We start from the raw sequence: 24355 nt of genomic DNA on the forward strand, positions 1-24355 counted from the left end.
CGCCACACGTACACGAGGTCACAGGCCGAGTTTTTTCCCTCCACACTTTTCCTTCTTTTGCCTGCGGACCAATCGCTCGTCCGTTTCTATGTTCACATACACGCACATCTGTACACGACATCCGGTGGTACCCACAGCTGATCATAGACGCGAACCTCGACCGTGGCTACGTGCTTGAACTACGAAGTCACCAATTCTCTCGAAATTCAACATCCGCTGGATGTCCTTTCCTGATGACGACGCAGCTGGCCAAGGACTCCGCAGCTGCACTTGAAAACCATCGTCGGCTGCAGAACTCGACGATGCTCCTGTTTTTTTTCCCGATATTATTAGGACTCGATTCAAGGACCACCGATCAGTTTTCGAAACAATTCTCTTTCTCGGTCCGCAGTGCGGGATTTGCAGTGAAAATATTCTCTCATGCGCGCAATCCCACCGCTGTCACCAAAAAAAAAAAAAAAACAACACGCTGCGCCCACGTCGAGCGAGATTGTAGACAGGAAATATACGCATGCACCAGAGTGCGGGTCTCTTCTGTACACGAGTGAAATTTACTCCACAATATTAAACCGAACACCTGCTCCTGCAAATGTTTCATGCACCAGAATTTAGTAATCAATTCGCAGCCGTGTCTCCGTTGCTTTGCGTGCCGCTGGAGTGGAATGAAAACTGGTATGACATGTGATGATATGAAATTGCACGAAAGTCATCCTATTTACGTGGCGTAAAAATTGTAGTCGCAATTCGGCGGTAATAAATCGTTGAAACGACATCGACGGCTTCTGAATCTTAATTTCCGTCGGCTTACCCTTGACTCGATTCTTCAGGAGGGGTAGAAAATTGGTTAACGTATCGGCATAAATCAGGTCCGTAACGCAATCAATTCCAATCCCGCGATATCTCGTGTCTGAATTATTGTGTACATAAATTGTAAGTGTGGAAGCAGTGCGAGGAGAGGTAACTTTTCTTTCAGTAATAGTTACGGACCGTCTTCATGATGCTTGTCGGTGTCAGTCAAGGGGCGTGCAAGCTAGTTCCAAATTACCCTGAACATGCAAATCCGAGGTCGCAGGCTTATCCATATTAATGTACCTAATTAGGGTGGTGGCTGCTTCTGTCTTAGCACCATTCGCAGCGATGGCGACGGCTGAGACAGAGGGCGAGGAAAAGATGGGAAGAAGAAGCGGCGCGAAAGCATCGTGATTGAGAACGACTTCTTTTTACACCCGTTGAGGTATTGAACGGATCATCTTTTATTCCCAGAGAGACGAATTTCGTATGAAAATTTTATGAGATCCCCCCTCTCGTCTCTCGCTCTCTCTCTCTCTCTCTCGCTCCCTCTCGTTCTATCGTCCACCAGTTTTGTTGCTAGGGAAATGGAAGGTGCGTGGTTTTGCCGTTGTCGACTATCACCGTCAGTGCGGTTATCTTGGATTGTACGAGCGCAGAAACGTTTCTATTTTTGCACCTATTCGCGTGGCACTTTAGTGAAACAAGGCTGACTCCAGTTCCTGGTTGTGCCCATCCTTGATGGTTAAATATTCACACAAGAACAGATAATAAAGCTTCTATTTCTGGAATAAACAGGTTTAATTAAACAACGGCCGACATTATCACGAACTGTTTGACGTGATTTCATGTAAAAATATGACTGGATAAAATTTCTTACCTGTTTGAAAATACTAAAAGACGAAGTGAGGTATTACTAATATTTAACGTCATACCGAATTCTGAAACATAGTTACTACGCTTATGTCGATTGAAAATGTCTAAAAGAGAAAAGAAATGGAGATAAATATATAGGCCTATTACGTGTAATACACAACTTACAGTAACGCTCGGAAGTGATATTGAATTGTTTGTAAGAGCTTTAAAGAGATCGCGAACAGAGAGTATGCAAAGCTCAATTAATCTACAAAGTGCGTTTTCCAATTTATACTAGCTTTTCAATTTCGTTCATGGGTGATATTTTTTCAAAATCACTGTCTGTCGATCGCAATGAGAACATCCTTGTATAATTTCCTGCACAGCCATTTTATGCGCAGCTAGAGGATGTAGTATGTAATCAATTCCGTGAGAACATAAACAAACTCTCCGAAGACTTGCAAATCAAGTTTCGCGCAAGCTGCTCGTTACAACTGTCACTCGACTGAGCTGCTACTAGAAACAAGTAACTGTTTAACAGTTGGTTGCTGAAGTTAGCACGGCCATAACTATACCTGGGTCTGGCATTTATCAAGACTCATTTGTCAACGTAGTTTCGTGAATTCCTTTAAATAATTAAGGCAATTTACCTTAATTATAATACAGCATTAGCGAAAATTACAACCTAACATGCAACATGCTCTGATAAAATACCCGCAGACACGCACATGTACATACATCTACAGGGTGGTGATGAAAGTATCAATCAAAGTTTGAAAATGTTGGGCAAACCTCGGGGGAAATGTCACACGGACCTATGTAAGAACGTCGGTTTTAGTTTTGTATATTAACAAATATATCATCATTATTGGATCATTACGGTGATTAACAATGAGAAAAAAATTCTCTCTGGCACATTGAACTGTCTATAATTTTTTAAATGACACTTTATGGTCGAACATTATGAAACTCGAATGAACGAGAATAATTGGGCTGAGCCATAAATTTTTGGCTAGATTTTCATAGGTTATAGTGATTGAACACTGAGTTGTGAAAATCCTCGAATTTTTTAGCCTTTCAGTCGTATCATTCACAAGATACACAGTCCTCGGTTTCGTCATGTTGTTGAAATGAACCTCTGTCCTCAAATTTTCAGCACTTTTTGTCGTTGAAAAGATAATATGACCTAATGTGTTTCCGGTGTCAAAAGGTTTAATCTTTTCAGATGTTATATCCACATCAAGGTAGATCTTCAAAAATGCCAAAAAAAATATCTTCTTTCAAAATTTTCTGTTCTGCACATGAAATTGACATAAACATGATCTGTTTGCGTTGATAAGAAGACAACTTGTAGGATGCCTTGAAATTTTCGGAGGGGGACGAGTATGGGATCATAATTGAATCGATATAAATATTCCAAGGATGTAGAATATATTCAGAACATTTGTAAACCGATCTAGTTATGCTACCATTTTCAATCTACTCTAAAAGTTTCGGAATATACTGTAGAACTTGTACTTCTTGACCCAACAAGATAATTTATATAAAGGACCATGAATTTTGGAAGAGCGTATTTCTTTGGTACTTCCTGAGAATCGGCCTCAATAAATGTTTCACGTTCTATCATAACAGACTATTCTACTCAAGAAATTAATCATCTAACATTTTATCCCGATGGCTGCAACTGCCACAAATTTGCAGGCAAAGGCTCAATTAGAAAACGTGGCGAAATTAAAATAGACCGACGTGTTTTTCGCAAACGGTAGGACCTGAAAGCTTGAAATTTTCAAGATCATCATATCTTGGCGTGCATTATGACACATCCAAATTGCATCTTAAAAATCTGATCAAAATTTGGCGAATCAGCTCGATTCCACGCGCATTGGATGTTGTAAATTCTTACTCCGCGTACAAATCATGAAATTGAGTAGAGAATTCGATCCCTTGGATATCGTAATAAGTCGAGTCTCTGAAGTGGGTGCTTCGTAAGTTTCAGTCCCACCCTCGATTCTCACGCTTTGAGCACGTGAAATACGTAATCTGCGAAGCGTGCTGAGCGGGGTAGGTACAACAGTCATTCATACGGGCAGGATCGAGAATGCAACTCGTATCTGCCTCAACGGAAGTCCCCTCTTCACACAAACGGAAGTCTGGAGCTTGCGGCCGCGGTTGAGAGAAATGTGTGGGTGATGCCGCATGATCTACGCCTGTATGTGCCTGGCAACTCCATTCGCAAAACTGTATCCTACGTCATAGAGTCCCGTTTCGTAGAACCGAAACTCAAACGACTTTCAAAAACTACGATTAAGTTTGCTCGGTCGCGTCTTATGATAAGCTCAACAAAGCTCCTGGAATTCAAGTCTGCGGAAGATATTTAGCCATTTAATTCGCGGAGGAAGAGGAAGACAGAGATATTAAAGAGAGAGAAGCTGTTGAATCACTTCACATTAACACGGGCATGAACCAGACCTTAGGGGATGGAACGCCACAGCTGAAGAACATAAAAACGGACAAATTTCTCATCTTTTTTATGATATAAATTGAATAATGGTTTTATTTTTAGTTCTTGCTTTTGCAATTTATCGATTCAACAACGTACAAAGACATGTAGAATACAGATCAAGTGAGTAGCCTTGAAATCGATTTATCGAACTACACCAACCGATGACTTGCACTACTTAAAATATCGCAAGCGAAGCTCTGCTTGTTGGCCGAAATTTCGCTGATCAAAAAATCTGCGTTTACAAAAACATCACCTGGTTGAGGTAGTTTTATATAATTGTACTAGTGCGATATCGATTATCATAGATTCAGAGTCAAGGATTTTTCAAATTTCTAAGACATAGGTCAGGTTATGTTAGATTAGATTATCAGGAATTCGAACGCTGGGATTTTCAAAACTTCAAAGTCATAGTTCGATAAAAACTAACACGAATTACGAAGGTTTTCAAGAAAGTATCAGATTAGAGGAAAAAAGTGTAATAAAAAATCCAGAAAAAAGAGGGTTCGTGATCGTTAACAAATTATTGAAAATCCCCTATTATATTTCAGGCACGTACGAAAGATGAATTATAGGGTTAATGGGGGCAAAGTGGAGCACTTAAGGAAAAATCATGATGACGGTTATGCGCTCGACATTTCCCGTCTTTGTTTAGTCATAATTAACAAAAGTATTCGACTTTATAAACTGCGAAGATAAATAAAATCTCGCGACAAATTATTACAGGTATAAGTCGTCCTACGTTAATGAACTCGTACAAAAATATGAAAATAGTTAGATTACAGTTTAAAAAAGTACACAAAAAATATAAACATGTTTTGGGGGACTTCAGATCAAATCCTCTCGCCCTCGAGCAGAAAAAGTAATATTTATTTTTTTTGCATTATGATCTGGCTTGACTCAACCCTGAATGAAAATCAAATTCAATTTCAGTAATTAACAAATGTAAAATTGTCTTAAACTGGCTTTGTGATGTCTCTGCAAAACATTCGCAGGTACGTCTCACGTTTTCAATATGATTCCTTCATCAACTATCTGCACCGTGGAAGTTAAAAATTATACTAATTTTTACCGAGAGCATTTTCTGGTACTCCAATTCAGTGATTCGCGAGATTAAAAAGGGCACAGAACATTGGCAACAATGAATCTTACAGAAGCGAAAAAATTCTCGAAGCTTTTCACCCACTTCTTCTTATTATCACTGGTGAATAAATTGGTGATTTGAAAAAATGACCTTTCGGCGCATGCGTTATACGATGCAGAGAAGCAATTTGATCTGAAATCGGAATGAATGTGGAGGAGCGGAAGTGAGTAGACCCGGCTTCCTTATACCATGGAATATCAATGCGGCGTAGTGGCGCCGCATATTCGATGCTAAAATATTCCCCGGTTATACTCGCGGTATCCGATTTGAATAATACTTAGTGCCTTCTTAAAGAAGCGGCATGAGGCCAAAATAAATTTACGTTTAAAATGCCAAAATCGCGGGTCCCTGTGTACCTAGTCCCCAGTTATCAATACCTTTCCCCGGCGATCATCTCGCCGAACCGACGATCGTGTGCCGACGCATAAATGAATTTCGATCATCGCTTTTTTTCAATTCAAATATTATAACTCATCCACCTCTTTTTATCTCCTTTAAACATGTACGGAATATTGCCAGGCGTGCCTTGAATTTTTTCAAGGATTTCGACCAGCTCGGTTACGGTTAAAGTGATGAACAACTGTACACACGTTAATGTATGACACAAGCTGAATTTCTAACGACTGCACGGTTCGTCGTCTGCTAAAATTTAACGCGCATGCGCTTTTTGCTAGGGCGACCAACCGTCACGAAGTTAGGCGACAGTCTGCCGCAATGTACACTCGGGAAAAATGAATCTGAGATAACTCATTTTTTACGCTAGACAGTTATGTTGGCAACACGGAGAAATCTACAGCGCCATAGTCGGTCGAGCGCGAAACAAACTCAATCTCAACTAAACAAACTGAACCTAATCTGAAAAATTGACAGCTGTCAGCGACGACTGTGAGAAAATTTTTGAGGCTAGGTTCGTGACGGTTGGTCGCCCTGGCAAACAGCGCATGCGCATTAAATTGTATCGGACGACTGACAATTCAGTCGGCAGCAATTCACTCCGTACAATCAAAACTGAGGTAATGATAACAGTTATGAGTTTGACTACGGAAACAGCGATAAAAATAGCGATTAGAGGTTCAATGTGACGACAGTGATACCGAACTACGGAACTTTGGAAATTACTTTTCGTTCTTGAATAACGAGAAGAGCGATGTGTTCTCACGATGTCAGTGACCGGCTCAATCTTATACCCGCGTATAATTGAAACATTAAAATTCAGGAGAAGTCGTTGGAAAGGAGGCTGGAGATGGGAACTTAGATGTTGGCTGCGGTATTTTACGGTTCCAGCGAATGAAAATCGCGAGGTTCTTCCGAGGCACTGCGGATTTTCTACAGCCATTCCTAACGCGGTGAAACTTTTTTTATGTAACATGGATCATATAATGGGAGTGATTCGGATTTTTTTATACCCATTCAAGTATAAACAGTGGCTCGAGGATATCCGCAGCAAGCAGTTCGATTGATTGAGTACTTTCTGTTCCTTTACTTTGCTATATCATCGCTGAAGAAAGTCGATCTTCTCAAAGTTTCAGACCTAATCCGAAAGTAATTTTCAGTTTTGATGGCTAAAAAGTTCTTGCAACCATTTTCATTTCCTAACATAACCAGCAAATGCAGTTGTTAATACAAAATTAAAATAAGTGTCGTCGTTGTGACCACATAATCTGTTTTTTTTTTATAAATTTCTTCCTGTTCATCCAAGGGTTTACTGCGACGTCACCGATTTAAGAAAAATTTCTATCCACCATAGCAAGACTCGCTCAAACTCTGACGCTCTGCTCACACTTGCGTTATCAATTAGTAACTCGGCAAACTACGCTATACACCAGATAACCCGATTCTGTCTCACTGATGTGAGTTTTTCACCTTACGAATGCGAGCACGTAATTGACCGATAAGAACCTGAGAATATATGGCAAATAAAATTTGATAAAATCCGAATCCTCGTTGTAATATTTATTATCTGACTGTACATGAGGAGATCGCGATTACACTTGTGAATAAAATTCAATCTTGACACACGGTAAGCAATCGTTTCGCGTGATTTGACGTGAATCCGGGAGTGAATCATCTTCGAAATCTGACGTATACACTAAACGAAGAAAGGTTCAGGCATCGGTTTGAAAATTGTTATGTATTTGTTGAAGACTCTGTTAATAGTGACGTCTTAAAAATTCCCGTCACGCCTATTTTGAAATCGTCTCAGCTCACTCAAAATCTTGCGCGATCATCTGCAATCTTATGAACTCTTAAGCACCCACACTTTAACATAACGATGGATTTCTACATCATGAGGACAGAAGTACCACGAGTTAAATAACGAGATCCGTGATCTATTTTTAAAAAATCGCACCCCTCGATCCGGACAGCGTGAAAAAAACAAAAAAAATAAATAAAAAATTTCAAACACATTTGTCAGAAAAAAATATGTGAATAAAAAAGAACAGAAATAAAATAAGTGAACAAATGAAAAAAAGAAATTAAAATTTCCTAGGTCTAATTTCAAAAATGGTACCCCTCGGTCTGCAAAACGCGAAGGTAAACAAAACTTGCAAACACATTTGCCAGGAAAAAAATATGTGAATAAGAAAGAACAAAAATAAAATAAGTGAGCAAATGAAAAAACGAAAATGAGATTTTCTTGGTCTATTTTCAAAAACGTTACCACTCCGTCTGCACAACATGAAGGAAAAAAAAACTTACACATTTGCCAGAAAAAAATATCTGCACATGAAAGAACAAAAATGAAATAAGTGAACAAATTTACCTTTCGGCGACCCTTGTTTGGGAAAACCCTACATGCAGGATGGGGGGGGGGGGGGGGAAGAGGAAGGAAAAACGCGTGCAAGCTGTAGAGAAGGACGCGAAGTGACAAGGTATGCGGGGGCGACTGTAGTTTGGGTAAGGTTAGGCGAGGTTGGGGGTTTATAACGTCAGGTCCGGACCACCCCTCGGGATTTAAGTCGAGAAACGACCTTGTAGCTGTTCCGCGCTGAGCTACCGCGGTACTACACGGGTTAAAATATCTGAAGCGTTAAAGGCGATTTTCTTTCAAACAGTTGTAAGCCCGGAGAGAAATAATGTTGAATAAAAGTTGTTCCTTGCCCACCAACGGAGGTTCGAAACCATCCTTCCGGGGGAAAGTGGGAAGGGAGGCTTTTTATCAGAGGAGTTTTAAGCCTCTCCCTGCGAAATACTGTTCGTTTAAAAAGCACCTGCGTATGGTTCTAATACGGGAAAATAAACAGGCGTTTTAGGAAAAGCTGTACTGCACCTGCCCTCGTCACGTATTTTCTTTCCCCTCGTGTATTCCAATTACAAAATACAAATGATGAATTTCTTATTATTCATGTTCTCGTCGGTTTTATTTCCATTCTTTTTCTCTTCAGGTGACTTGGAGAAAAAATAAAAATACCATTGGCACAGCCCGATCGCTTATGTCTCTCGTCTTGCGGCCGCTCACGCTGCAAATTTCATAACCTAAATTCTTGATGCTCGGGCTTTAATTGAAGGTGGAAACTAGCGATCAACTATTCTTGCCGTTGCATATTTTGTTTAGAAACATCGCTTTATTGCTGGTGAATATTAGAAATAAGTGTGTAACTGAAATAAAGTTTCATGTGAGCCTGCGTGGCAGCCATGTTGGTTTTTTTTTATCACGTTTTCACGAGAGACGTCGCAGTATGTCTGGTTGCCTATGGGAACGGAGACACGTACGAGAAAATTACAGGGATTGAAAATTCTGTGAAATGTAGTTTAGGTTACGACTGTATCATGTTCCTATTTCCTATTCATCGCCCTAATGTGGATACTTTCCAACATCATCTTTTACAGACATTTATACAGCGTCAAAGAATAAAAAGGTCGTCGCGAATAACCGAATATCACATTTTTAAAAAGCTCTCATAATAAAAGTAAGTGCAAAAGTCACTTTGGTTGCTTCCAGATCCTGAAGCTAAACATTTTTTTGACAATAATTAATTGAGGTACCTGTAAAATGACCTCCATGTTTTCCATGAACTTACTTAAACGTTTTTCGCTCTCATTTTTCTCTGTTAGAAGATAAAAATACGCTCGCAGCTCTTTCAAGCTCAGAAATAAATTTCTCATTTCTACCTTCTGACGTATTTTAGGTGGATTGTATAATATAACGGTGAACTAGCTGCGTAAGTATGGTTAAAAACCTCCTCCGTGTTATATAAGCTGGTACAGTAATGCTCGGATACGTTCAATTCACGGTGTCAGAGACGTGCAAATTATCCGCGAATTTCGAAGCGGAAAATTATTCTCTCCAAATTGTTCGACGATGTGTGCAACGAATGATTTTGTAGTCAGTGGCTTGAATCCTTGGGGCAGTTGCAAATCTCCGAAGATCACTGGAAGCTTTTAAATTCTGGCTGAAAATAATAACCTCAAAATTGCACATAGAACTCTTCGTGACAGGACTGAAACTACCGGGCGTAACAAACCTGGATAAACACCGCGTGTGCAAACATTTTCATGAAAACAGCGGGTACAAGCCGTGCCTTGTAGGTTGTTTGCGTTTAGTTTACACCTTTTTGCGAGGAGTCGTAACGAAAATAAGGGAGGCAGTGAAGTCGGGTGAAAATGAAATTTATTTTCCAGACGGCAAGTTATTGTGCACAGGAAATATAACAAGCAGCGGAGCAACAACGGATATACAACAAGAACAGCCGGAAGCGGGAGCTAATTGAATCGACACCCCCGCTTCCCTCTTAATGATGGCAGTAATTACGACAGTCTTCATCAGCCCGAACAAGAGACCAGTGATTATTATAATATCACCATTGAACGAACATCAAGCGGCCCGTTTTCATCGTTGTTTGGACGCATTGGGCGATTTCGATTCGGCATCCTTTGAGAAGTTAATAAATGAGTCCGATTTCGTTGTTGTTTGAAAAAAAAAGCGAGACTCGCGATTTTCAACACCTAGTCAAGCTTGTTGATCATTGAAGTATTATCATACCTCGAAACGAATTAAAGTCGAGTATGAAATCAAACAAATATCTTTCGAAAATGACAGCAAATTTGTTCTTACCTCAAAAATCGTCGGTTGTAAATTTTTCCCATCCTCGTGGCTTGGAAAGGTTTTCACACGCTGAGAACATTTATTACTATTTCATTGAATCTATCGATTCACTGCGTATAGAATTTAGCAAAGTGTCTACGAATCAAAAATTATTTGCTGTGTTAATTGGAAAAGGTCAACATTAAAACCTGTATACTAGAAAAATCTTCATCAATTTATCCTATGGATTTTACACCTCGGTTATCAAAATTCTTTCACACTTTAAGCAATTCCGGTGTTAAAATTTCGAAAACTGAAAAAGGAAACGAACAAAAAGTTTTTCACACCGCAATGATAACACAAATTCATATGAGAAAGGTTTTCGTGTCAGATGACAGAGAAATGTGAATAATTTCTAAGGAACTGAACCATTGCGAAATTCTACCGGACAATGTTAAATTATTCACCATCACATTTCTCACCCTTTATCGACTTTGCTTTTTCTGTGTACGTGATATATCTAGTTTATCGACGCGGTTACGCGTTACGTGGTGCAAATAGCATATATATATATATATATATATAGTAGTGAGAAAATTATGGGGAAACTGGACCCCGTAAACCATGTCATTCCGATATAAACAGTTGTAATTGAGATATTTGCATCTGTAATATCTTGCAGTGCAGGCACGTAATTTTACCTGAAATACGGAATTTCCATCCACGTTATACGCACGACGTTCCCGTTTAAGTACGTATAAAATTATATGGGTGGGAATACGTTCGTCAAAATTGAATATGTAGTATTTATAGACTAATTCAATATCATTACCACGTAATTTTCGTTTTGACGATGTAATTTATTTTCAAATTTGCCGCATATCTCAATTCATCTGATTCATCATTTTATACATTATTGTAAACTTTTTGGTATAACACTTTTCACAGACAATTTCATACGGTGAAAAAAGTTTATTTACAGCCCATTTGATCGTTTGATAGTCATGATTTGGTGCGTACGATTTATCATTATGTGCTACACACAGAGTTTGGCCTGAGCAATGACGTAAAATAAAACAACCATCAACATTTTTTCAAGATTAATGCCGATAAAAAAGTCTTCGCAGCCTTGCAGGTATTAACCTCGTGTTTCGAATGAAGTTTTGAGGCGTTTAAAAATGAGGAGAAAAACAAATCGAAACCGTTTTTAATAAAGTGTACTTCTATTTGATGGAATAAAAAAATAAATAAATGTCTACACCCGTGGGATTCATTTTCAAACAGGGCAGTATTTTCGACATGGCTCTGACGTGGAAGACCTGCGCGTCTCAAGGTTCAAACTAGAAGGAATAAATTGTGTTTGGCTCGCAGTTGCTTTTTCGCGTCGAGACTTTACGGTCCACCGAGTGGTCCACCAATCATGATTAGTTTACGACTATTCCCTTTTATCTAAGGTGGAATTTTCCGACGAGGATATTCGATCCCGACTTCCAAGTATCCCAAAAATTTCGACCCTTTGATAAATAATAAAATAACCTTACTCAACATTTCGTAATTTTGGTTGTTTTATCTTGTTTTCTGTAGGTTTCGGATGTTCCTGTGGCTTCACAGATAGAAACGTGACTGAAGAACCATTTTTTTTTTTTTTTTTTTTGTCGTCAAAGATATTGTATTTCATTTAACAAAAACGTGAACAATAAACTGGGTGACGAAGTGAAAGCAATACAACCAGTCGAATCAGTGAAACGTTTTTTTCATTTTCATTGCTGCGATATTTGTTATCGTTCTTACTCGGTGGTCGGATAATACGGGCTTTCTTCCTTTCTGCGGAAAGATCTCGGTCCCTCGAGTACCTGCTTGCGGTACAGGATTTGGTAAACTGGAATAGAATTAGAATTCAATTTGACGCGACCGACCCGAAGGGCTTCAAGGAATTGTTTAACAATTCCCGGACATTTGCCGGCTGCGGCTTTGAAAACTCGCTTGCGGTTTCGTTGCAGAGCTCCAGAAGCGTCGGGGGCCTTTTCCAGTCCCTGGAAAACCACCAACGGCAACCCCAAAAGCTCGCCACTTCTGCGCGACAGACCCTTGCTAAAATTTTCCGCCACCGCAGCCCTTCACTCCCGTCATGAAGGCACTTGCTGGTGACGAAATTCAACGATATTGGAAGGAAAAAACAAGTGAGGAAAAGTCAGACAGATAAAAAAAAAAAAAACAAATGGAATCGCAGATTTTGAATTTGGCTTACTTGGGACTGTGAGATTAATCGAATAAAAGATTACCTTGATTTAAATTGAATAATCGATGAAACGATTTATTGGAACGGCTGTGTGATCTGAAAAACATTCGTCGAACGGGTCGATTAATTATTTGATCAAAAAAAAAAAAAACTATCATATGAAAGACGAGATTAATTGATTAATCTGAAACGCAGTCATTATACGGAAAGGGCTGAACTGATTAATCGGAAAAACGTGAATATGTTTTCTCAAAAACACAATTAATCAAAGTCTACGATGAATCGATTAAACAAAAACACAATCACAACACAATTTGCGATTAACTGCACAGCTCTGATTTAGCTGAAATTATAGGATTTGATCATTTTTAGCTTCATGTTTGTGATGCACCGATTTTTAACGATCTTTATATATATGGTTTGCGAGCCGGAGAAAATGAAAATGCGAATCTCAGAAGTCTTTCTAGAATTTGCAAAATTTTTTTTTTTTTTAAACAGAACAGTTCTTTAAATCAATTTAAAAAAAAAATTTTTAAATTAAATTTCAAATATTATAAATCTTCTCGCAGTTTGACTTTTAATGAGATTTTGTAAGATTTCGGTTGTTGTATCTATCACTAACTAATTAATACCAGCCTTGTTAAAAACAAGAGAGAAAAAAAATAGAAATTTATGTTTACGTTCATGTTAATACAGAGGAAGAAATGTTTAGTTATGATCGAAAAATATGAATATTTTCGTTGCGGTAGCTATAGATACAGACTTGAATTGAATTACGTGGGAGGTGTGTAAGAGTAACGGACCCTGTATTGTCAGTCAAAAGTTTCTTGGATTAGCCACTCGAGTCGGGCGCTACAATCGGACAGAAACTAGGCGAAACTAGACTACCCCGAGGGTAGCGCGCTGTTTTTCAGATCTTCAGTCGAGCTCTAGAAATGGTGACGAAGGAAGTGCTCGAAACAGTTGGGTAGATATCGGTTTCCGAGCAACGGCGATACGAGGACGGTGTCCGTCGTTTTGAAGTTGAACACGAGTATGCGCCGATGCATATCAGAGACGCCTGGTTCTCTACGGCGTGGACACCGAGGTGTTCATGTCACCGCGTAGGGATCCCGGTGTCCGATCGCGAGCAGATTGCACGTATCGAATCGATCACTGTTCCGGATTGTTGTCGTCGTTGAAAGAAAGCATAAACGGCTCCCGCGGCTAAATAATGAGGAGTTTTTGGTTCGAGGTGGGTCTACATGCGCGTGCTGGAGCCCCTGACGCCATGATTGATAAGTCAGCGCCGGCGGCGTGGAGTTAAAAATGTCCACGTGACCGCGTTGGGACTCCGGCGTGAGGCGCGGAATGTACATGAGCTATGTTCTGGATTTCTGGTTCCTTGATTACGAATCAAGGCATTTCGATGCATTGCGGTGTGTTATGGTGATTGTGTGTGACACGTGTGTACGACAGATTGTAAAGAATTATGAACTTCGGAATAAAAGAGTATTTGGACAAGATTGAAAGATGTCTGTGGATGTAACCGCGACTCTCTGTACTATGAACCCGTTGAGTCGGTGACGTGAGAGGTCCTTGATGACCTGACTTCAGAACACAGACGTCATCGGCTGTCCTGTCCCGATAGTGTCTGGGACAGTACCGCTAATTTTAAGAACTATAATGAGTTTATTCGGTTCGACTAAAATTATTTAAAGGACAATAAGGCAGTCAAAAAAACGTGAAATAATGATACTTCGTCCGTAAGGTTATGCGAAATTGAAAATTTTTGCAATATTGACGTGATTGTAGTCTGGACCACACTCATATATTTTGACAATAAATTGGAATTTTTTTTACGCTATTACACTTACAGCTGCCATTTTGCAATATTTTGCAACAAAGTTGGGGTGGCGTGGAAATTTCGAATTTGGAAAGTTCCAAAAGCGCCAAATTCCGAATCTTTTTTTAGCGCAATATGAAGTAAAGACGTTGAAGTTTCACGAAACATCAAGTTTCTGAATGGCCTGAAATCTGACGCTCAAAATTTCCGACAAGTTGAAGTTTCGAGACTGCAAAAATGAAAAAAATTTTACATCTGAAGCAACGAAATTCTGAATGATCCAAATTTTTCAGATCTGTGAATTTCTGGCTTGGTGAAATTTCACTACTTTGATCTTTCTTCGTTTCGGATTTTCGATATTTTTACGTTCGGAATCCTGGTTATTCTGATCTTCGATTTTTCTAATTTCTCACACCCACTCGTCGAGTAAATCACGCTGCGTGAATTTTCGTAATCTTGCATTTCGGAACTTTGCACCATCGGATTTCCGACCATTCCAAGCTCTGTTGTTTCGCAAAAGTTTGATGCCTGTACTTCAAGTTTCGTCACAAAATAATTCGTAATTAAGCGTTTCTAGAACTTCAACCCGGCCCGATAAATTTTTTTCCGAGACGTCGTTCAAATTATCTATAATCGACCGCAAAAATCCGAATCCTGAAACTCCCCGCTGATTTTTAGAAATAAATTCTAGAAAACGAGGTCAAAAAACAAGCGGTCACACTAGAATCCCCCCGTAATCGGTATCATTATTCATTACGCATGAACGTTCAACGATTATTACCCACAGGAAATTAATTTACGACCGCCCTGACACGAGCAGGTTCAACATATACCAGCCGGTCGGGGATCCCCGGCCGGCAATTCCGGCTTTCCCGATCCCCTGGGAACCCTGAGAGAGAAAGAGAGAGAGACAGGATCAGACCGCGACGTTTTCGGTACCTCGGGCAGCGTCACGCAGAAACAACGCCTTTACTTGTGCCTTGTGCCAACGTGGAATACAAACTCGGTATCTGTGTGCGTGCGCAACACACACGTGAAATAATACACGCGGTTAGAGAAGCACGACACGTGCTGCGCGTGCGACATTACGTAACGAAGATACATCGGCCCGTGAATGTATGAAATGTATGAAGCTGCTCCCAGTTTCATGGCTGGACCCCGATTTACATGGAACATGCATTGTTACAACCGTAATTCCGCGAGCGGGCGTGCATTTTTTCGTATTAGAATCCGTAACATGAGATAAGAATGATCGAAATCGAGCGATTATTTTTCTTCACGATTAATCGAGTATCATCGATTTATCTCTCGAACTCGATCAATCGACAGATTCGATTATTTTTCTTGACAATCGATTTTTATTTTTTACTCCCATGATGAACGACGCAATGCAATAACAATTTATGTCATTAAAGTATGAATTATTATCATTTTCTTGCTTACCGAGTACCCGTTCGATGTAATAAGTGAAAGATAAATGAATGTTTTCACCTGAAATTGAAGAATATTTTTGCAAAGTAAGGATTTTTTTTCAGTCGAATAATTCGAGAGCCAGTGAATGAATGTTGAGAAAATTAGAAGAATCGTCTTGTTTTTGTGAAAATCTTCAGAAATTTAGTTCTGACCGAACTTCCCAACAAGTGCTTTTTGCAAAAAAGTTAACTTTTGAGAAGAGGTTTAAAAATTTGACGAACATTACCTAAAACACTCGAATCACAGTTATAATTTTCACTTTCGGCTGAGTACATTCAGTTCAACTTTCTATCTTTCAAGTTGACAATTGTCCAATTCGAGAAATTCGATTTTCGGCACGTCTGACGGACGTCCTGCTCCGCCTCTATTTTGCAAGTACAACGTTACGTACGTAACTCGTCTTCTCGTATACACGGATACACGCATAAATTACGAATGCGTTTATAAATATAGAGGCACAGCAGCGTGGGCGAGTTGCGAAAAAATACAGAATAATAATGAAACAGCGAGTAGACAAAATAGACGGAATAAGAGAGAAAGGTAGACGTAGAGTATGAGAAAAGGTTTACTGTCCTCTCGAGGATCTCTTCTAAACACATTATGCATGAACAAGAGGCGAGTCATCGTTCGCGTTTCGCTACATTTTCTGCGGCAGAGACGGAATGAATTTTTTTTTTATTTTTTCACCCACTTTACGAACAGTCAAACAAGAATCTAACATTTTTTTTCCACATCACTCCGTTCAACTTCAGAATTGCGGTTGATACCTTCTTCTTTTTTTTCTTTTTTTTTTTTTTTTTCATTCCAATTTATTTCGGCCACGTGATAAGTGTTAGCGATTCTCTCAAGGAGATACAATCCGAGTAGAAACTATTTGGGACGTGGTATACAGGTTCGAATACTCTCGAGTCAAAAGAGATCAGGCGCCGTTGAGACAACAACCAGTGCGGAATGTTTTAAATTGAAGGCTATTTATTCACGTTGACACTCGAACGATTGAAACGACGAACTTGTTCCCTCGACAAAACTAGCTGCAGAATGTATTATATACAGTGCATCTCTGGCTCACTCGGCTGCACAATATCGACAGATTGATGGGAAAAGTAATTGAATCGCCATCGGCAGTGGCAACTGAGTCTTTATGCTCCGGTATTTTATTTTAATTTTAAGGGGCTTGGGTGGCCGGAAATCGATCGGTTATTTTAGTCGTTTTTTTTTTTTTTGGATACGATTCGTACGTTCGTGAATTAATTATGCTCATAAGCTACAGAGAAATATGAAAACGAAATATTCTTGAATTATAAATAAAAACTTGAATATCAATGCTCAGAATTGCTTTAACAAGGTTAAAAATTTAACAGATTTAGAAGATTTTACTGTCAGATGACTGATTTTATACGAAAGAATATTTTAAACAAATTCACGTGATGAATAATTTACCTCAACTTTCAGCACGCGGCCGTAAAATCGACAGTTAATTCGAGGCGGAAATTTGTTTTAAGCAACTACGTAACGAACAAGTCATGGTGTTCGGTTTTGGTAAATAAAAAAAGTCTCAAGATCTTTTAAAAACTTTTGTCAAACGTTTTTGCAACTCAATGGTTTATCGTTAAGCTTTTAAATATTAGGAAGCGTCATTTTCACCGTAAAAATAATGAGTACGTTATACGACGGTCGCAAAGTCGAAAAATGATCCGGATTTTCGAAAAATTCAATCGCGAAAATTTTTTTCCTTACACAAAGTTAAACGCGATGATAATATCGAACCTGGCATTTAGATTCCGAATTAGAAACATGAAAAAAACGAAAGCTTTAAAATTACGTGAGATGAAAAAAAAACATCAGGAGTACTCCAAGAATATCTTCTGTCAACATTTATGATATTGTGTTACAGTTGAGCTCTTCACGAGGAGTAAAAGATGGATTTTTTCGTAACTTTGGATCATCAGATACTGAATTTGGTGCTAGCAGCTACAGCAATGAATATCACTTGTGTTTTACAGATTGACGATTGCCAGATGTCACGACTTAATTGCTGATCGAGAGTAATTACAGCGTGAAATGCGACCGAAATAAATACAATGTCAATTGTGGGATGCTGGACTTGAAGATGATTGGAGGAATAACGCTGAGCACAACGACCACGAAGTGAAATTATTCACCTTCGACATCTCGCCTGCCTTTTCCACTGACCAATACAGTAAAGCCAGTGAATGAATAAGAAATTCATTTCGAAACTTGGCAAAGAAAAGTATAAAGCTGCAAAATTGAATCAGTTGTAACTTTGCTGTTGAATTATTTGAAGGGAAGCAAGTTAGTTTCAAAAACTACCGTATCATTGGTGAAAAGAAGTATCTGAAACGAAACAAATGGAATTTCAAAAATTATTTTCAATTAAACTTCTCGGTGTATCAGTGTAAAATTTTATTCACAAAACCGAACGTGACATGGAGACAAATTCATCGATCGTAAGAAAAGAAAAATCTTTATTTATCTGGATCAATCTGAATATTGATCCGCATTCATAAAATCAGCGAGACGTGGGTATCGTTGAAATAACGGTTTATATATTGTCAGAGTGACATGAAAATGTATAAATGGTGATAATTTATTTTCTGGTTATTACAACGTTGGATTTCACTTCTTTTTTTTCAGTCAACTGTACATTCATTCGCTTAAATAAGGCCGTGAAATCAATTTATTGTAACATCGACGTGAGATTATCGCGACAATCGTGAAAAAAATGTAGTTGGAGTAACCGTGATAAAAAAAGAACAGTACCTAAAACATTAAAAATTTTCTGGTCAAAGTTACAAAACTAAGTTTCACTTCATATCCAGGACTATATTTTTTGGGTTATAACCGTAAAGTAACCGCAGCTGGAAATTTCTCTCAGCGTGGCGTGTTTCAGGAGAAAATTTCGCACGAGACCTCGCTCTGTAAAAGTAAGAAAAAACAGCCCTCTTGATCCATCGGCAAGGTTTTGCTCGTAGCAAGGTATATATATATATATATATATATATATAAGTGGAGATTCAAGGGGGACTCTGGCAGGGATCCAACACCCCTAGAATCACCCCTAGAAACATGTCTGGCCTAATTTTCTATAGATTTATGTATAAAATACCGAGCCAATTCCTGACGTTTGCCCCCTTTTAATATTTAGATGATATGTATGCCGCGTACGTATCCCGACGAATCTGTAACCAAAGCGTGTTTTTCGTACCGTAAATCTCTGAAACTCGGCCAAATTTCCTTCCTCATTTCTCCATCGATATTCCGAGTCAAGATATCGCTAATTAATTCGATACCTGAATAAGAAAGGATTTAAAAAAAAAAGGAATGCAAGTAATTTAAGAAACTGCTATTGCAGTGCGGTTGAAAAACTTGCTTTCTTTCTCACGCCAAGAGTCAAGTAATATATACATATCCATGGCTCGTTACATAAAAATTTTACCAATGCTAATCAAACCTCACGAGTAGTTTTGATTTCTTCACTGACTTTTTCATTTAGTTTCTTAATATACCTACGATTAGTTTGGTTTCTTTTTCTCAAACATTCTTAAGCCAGTTTAATCTTGCGATACTGGGTTTTCAATATTCACCTACGATTTTCTTTCATCTGACTCTTATATTTTTTTGCAAAAATTTGTTAGCATCAAAACGGTCGCGTGAGGCTGATTATCGCAAAGTGGCTATGTTTTTTTTTTTATTTCTTTACGAATTTGAAAGCCTTTAAGTCGTTTTATCGAATTCATCCAGTCGCTGTTTGATTCATTTCTATATCAACTAGAGCAAAGTCTGACCGTAATCATTCAAACTTTGCTTTGTATCGTTTTATATGATTTGCATAGTTATACTTACAAATATGTCGAATTTACTTGATAAATATCTTAATTGAAAAACCTAATTTTCATACACTTCGAAGCTCAAAATCGCAACGTGTCAATATTCAAAACTTTTCCTACTTCTCATGACTTGGAACGATTACGGAAATATCCGTTATTAGAGAATTCGTTAAGTTGAGAAATGGAGAGGTATAAAAAAATTTGAGAGATTGAAAGAACATCGATTAACCGAAAATCAGAGTGACCCTGTTTTTTCCATTAGATTATCAGTTTCCCTTGTATTATTGCATTCGCAAATTTGGGTTAATCTGCGAACAGAATATCGAGCAGCGAATAGGACTGAAAATTAATTTAAAAGAGGGTGCGAGAGAAAGAGGCGAAAGGGAATCACCACGAGTCGTCTGTCAATCAGGAACGTAATTATAAAAGCCAATTAAAAGTTCGGAGTTAAATGATAATCCGGCAGGCCGTGAGTATAAAAGTCGTAAAAAGTACCTCGGAAGCGCCGGTTTCCAGCTAGAAAACTAATTCTCATTTTCTACCTAGAACTGAATTTTTCGATTGTGGTAAAAAATGAAAATATTTAAGGACCGAGCGGTAACCGGAACTAAAAATTTCTCTCAGTGTACAATATTTAAAATTTCTAGGTCAATCAGACATCTGCTTCCGTCGCTGCTGGATGATTCGACGAGATTTCGTTTCCTTTGTAGGTACGCAACTCTGATCGAAACGTGATACTTTGGCGAGTATGTCGGAAACGTGTAGCATTATACCGGTACAACATCCACTGCAAGGAAGCGGGAAATATTCGCATGCGAAAACAACCCTCGGGTGTGTTTCCAGTCGTACGCAGTTCATTTCGTGCATATTTGCGCAAGGTATTCAACGGACCCGAACGGAAATTTACCACGTTCGAAAAAAACGGTGCATAGCAAAACAAACGAAATTGAAAAAATACTTGAACGGAAAATGTACCGCAAAATTGAATGAAGGAAAAAGAAAGAACAAACAAACTCGATTCATGGAAATACGTGGAAATTTCTCACTCCCGTTGTTTGTTTCTAGAATTTCACACAAATTGGAAATTTCACGGGAAATTTCGATTTTCAAAGAAACGTAATTGGCACGGAGGTTTTTCAATCATTTTCTCAAAGATTCCTTATCTTGTATTCCCGTGAACGTGAAATAGATTTCGATGACAGATTAAACACAATTAAGATCTAACCATCAAGGAAGAAGACGTTTTTATATGGAAGACAATAAACGCAATTTTCATAAACGAGATAAATTTTGGTGTATAATTTTGTACTTTCTTTCTGCTTAAAATTCGGCAAATATAATTCGAACTCGGAAAGTTTTTTTTAAATCTCACTCATCGTCTGAAAAACTTGATCGAATCGAATTTATTCGTCAGATTCATTTCATTTGTAACATCGTTTCGCGAAACACCGATTTTGCAAAATTGCCGTTGACGAGTCTCCGATTGGTAAAAAATCAATCACGCCAATTACAGAGCTGAATTTCATTCAATCGAGTGAAATAGGATAGAGCATAAAACTAAATTGTCGCGATTGGAAATGGACATTTAATTTCTATCACAGTTCTAACTCTACTCCGATTCTATTTTGCGATTTGAAAAATCGCAGGTTTCTTGTCAGAATGTTTGACAGGCTTCCAAAATCGTGCACAAACTTCACAGATAATATGATTCGATTGAACCTTCGTGCGAATTGTTTGTAATTATCGTGTTTCGCCGGATCCACATCCGAGGCCAAAAAATTCTCTCTATACGACGCGTAATACATTTGCCTTGATAAATATTCATCGCTTTTACTTCTGATGTCCTGATTCAAATTTCCCCAAGATTAAAAAATCACGAAACGCGCTGCGTTTCTCCTGATTTCTTTTTCGTTTTTACAATCCAGCTTTTACAGCGGCGTCGTTCCGCTGCTGGTATATATATATATTTTTTTCCCGCAAAATGGAAGGAAAAATGTATAAATCTAGAATCCAATTACCTGTGACGAGATTTCGCATGCAGTTTTGTAAGGCAAATGCCAAGCGATTCTCCCCGAAAAAAATTTCAAAAGTACAATTTGGCTGTTTTCTGTTGAGTACGGAAAGCTTGCAAGAAAAAATACCCGTGAGATTATTTACTCAACCGTTAATAATAACTTCCCCTGGTTTTCGTTATATTATATTATATTTCTTCTCTGTAAGATATAACTTATCGTAATGATGTAATTGGTGCAAAATACCGGTGAATCATAGTCACTTTTATTTTTATATATTCCCAATATAAAACACAGCGTAATTTATGTGATATAATTCATCGTGCACCAGTTTTCAATTGCAATGTAATACTAGCTGATTTAACAACCGCAGGTGAAAACGATGTACCGTTATTTATTTATTACTTCGTGCAGCTGTGTATTATAAAATTAAACAACCGTGAATTCGTAAACAAACCTGATTTCATCCAATTTTTTTTTAAATAAAATTGATCTTAGAACTTACATGGAATTCGAAAAAAAAAAAGTTAGAGAATCGGAAAGTAAAATTTTTCATAAAGAATTCAATATTTCTTTACGAGGACCGTTCAAATAATCATACAAATAAATTCCCCCCCAAAAAAAAAACAAAAGAAAATTGCGGAGGACACTTCGAAGATACCGAATATTTATCTACAAAATTATTTAATTCCTTTCGATTTAAAATTTTTACCATCATCCATCGTGTTTAAAAAAAAAAAAGATCTAACTCAGCTCTGAAAAAATTCAAAGATTTCAAATTAAATATGTTAAAATTTGAATTTTTTTTTACAGCTTTTAACCACGACAACTCTTTTATAATCTTTCAAATCAAAGTTGTACGTTTCGCAAGAGTTTTCTACTGTTTTTCTCTCTCTCTCTCTGTATCTCTCCTCTAACCTTTTTCGTCTGACAACACGACAAATAATCTGCGGCGAAATTTTATTTCCCGTAATTGAATATCACTAACTCTATCTGCGCTTTCAGTATAATAATTAAATACACGCAGCGTATCTACGTCACCACCCATCATACCGACATTGTCTAGGCAAATTTGAAAGTTCGTTAATTATATAATATCAGTCGCCGACGAGCCTGCAGCGTCGTTATCCTGTTTGGTCTATCGTTAAGGGCTGAAGCAAACTAAATTTATACGTATAATATTACACGTACAATATCTCAGAGGTTTGCACGAACAATAGCGCTCGAATAGTATTTTGCCGATAAGAAATTCGTTATTATTTTGACCCATCGTCATTCCGATATTTCTTTATGTTCTGGCGAACCAGAGTTGACTTTCTATAATTACGTAGAACATCGAATTTCCTTCGATAAAAAATAGCATCGATTTTTGTGTAATTTATATTTCTTTGCAAATAACCCGATTACTATCTATGTCAAAATACTTTTCAGCGCTACTGTACCTATGCATAAAGGCGTATAATATTATCATCCCTCGTATAAATCGTCGATAATTAAGCTAGATTCGACGATAATATTTAGGGAAGCCTGTTAATTAAGTCGCGAAACAGCTCGGGGAGCGGAAACTCTTTAACGATAATCACTGGGCTTAAAACAAAATGCTTACACAATTTCACCCCCGCAACGTTTATATAAAAGCCGATGTGCAGATGTGCCTGGATTTGCGTTTAGCATAATTGCAACGTTTACACATGCAATTTATGTACATTAATACTTATATACTTATCACCTGTGTGTATGATACAATGTAATTACCGGTCAATTTCTTTGTTTTATTTACGACCGTTTTTATTATTATTATCATTATTGTTGTTATTATTTTATACGTGTGGAAAATTCCTTGCCAACTTGACTTACGTTTGGCTCTGAATCCGATACACGTTTTTATTTATAAATATTTCTCTCATCTGCAGCAGATTCGTTTTGTGCAATCGTTATTTGTTTATAAATTTTGAACGATTCGAAGAAACGCCGCTTTGAAACATTCTGCGAACGAATAATAAGCGTAGAATATTCTTTGCTAATTAGTGACGGTCATTATTGAACCACTTTTAGAATTGGAATAAATTGATTATATTATAATGTTTATTTGCTTAAACTCAAGACACTTTATTGAGTGTAACTAAAATCGTGGAATGTTAATTGATTTCGACTACGTCTTTAAACTGTCTGTTATCGTAACTTGACACCAAGTTTTCGATACATTTTTCACAATTTTTAACAGGGAAATTCGAAAGGTTAAGAAAATGTGAGAAATTGAAAAAAGGTGAATAAATTGATGAAACTTTTTTTACTACATTACTGTTATTATCTATCTTTCTACATTACTGGGGTAATTATATTGCAGCTTGCGTGCAAGTTCTTTTGTACTTGCATTAAAAGTTACCTACTGAAATTTCAGTCAAATTGCAGACGCGTAATGAAAGCTCGTTTGATTCATTACGGTCGTGTATTAGCGTGTTCCCAATTTTTAACAAGGGAAAATCACGGCTGTTTCATGAAATAATTATCCTCTGGAAAATAAAACAGACGAAATTGCTCAATAGTGGTTAAAAATGCTATAAAACGGAGAATATAAATCTAGGAAAAATTAAACGCGTGATTATTATCGTTTGAAATAAAAACTTCGTTTAGCCCCTGAATT

The 24355-nt window shown here is 37.9% G+C and overlaps 1 protein-coding gene across 8 annotated transcripts in view; it reads right to left on the reverse strand.

Moving 5' to 3' along the window:
• Positions 1–24355, reverse strand: part of LOC124175401 (cysteine-rich venom protein DIS1-like) — an 84120-nt gene that overhangs the window by 44743 nt on the left and 15022 nt on the right. The window lies entirely within an intron of this gene.

This window comes from Neodiprion fabricii, chromosome 2 (genome assembly GCF_021155785.1).
Source record: "Neodiprion fabricii isolate iyNeoFabr1 chromosome 2, iyNeoFabr1.1, whole genome shotgun sequence".
Classification (NCBI taxonomy): Eukaryota; Metazoa; Arthropoda; class Insecta; order Hymenoptera; family Diprionidae; genus Neodiprion; species Neodiprion fabricii.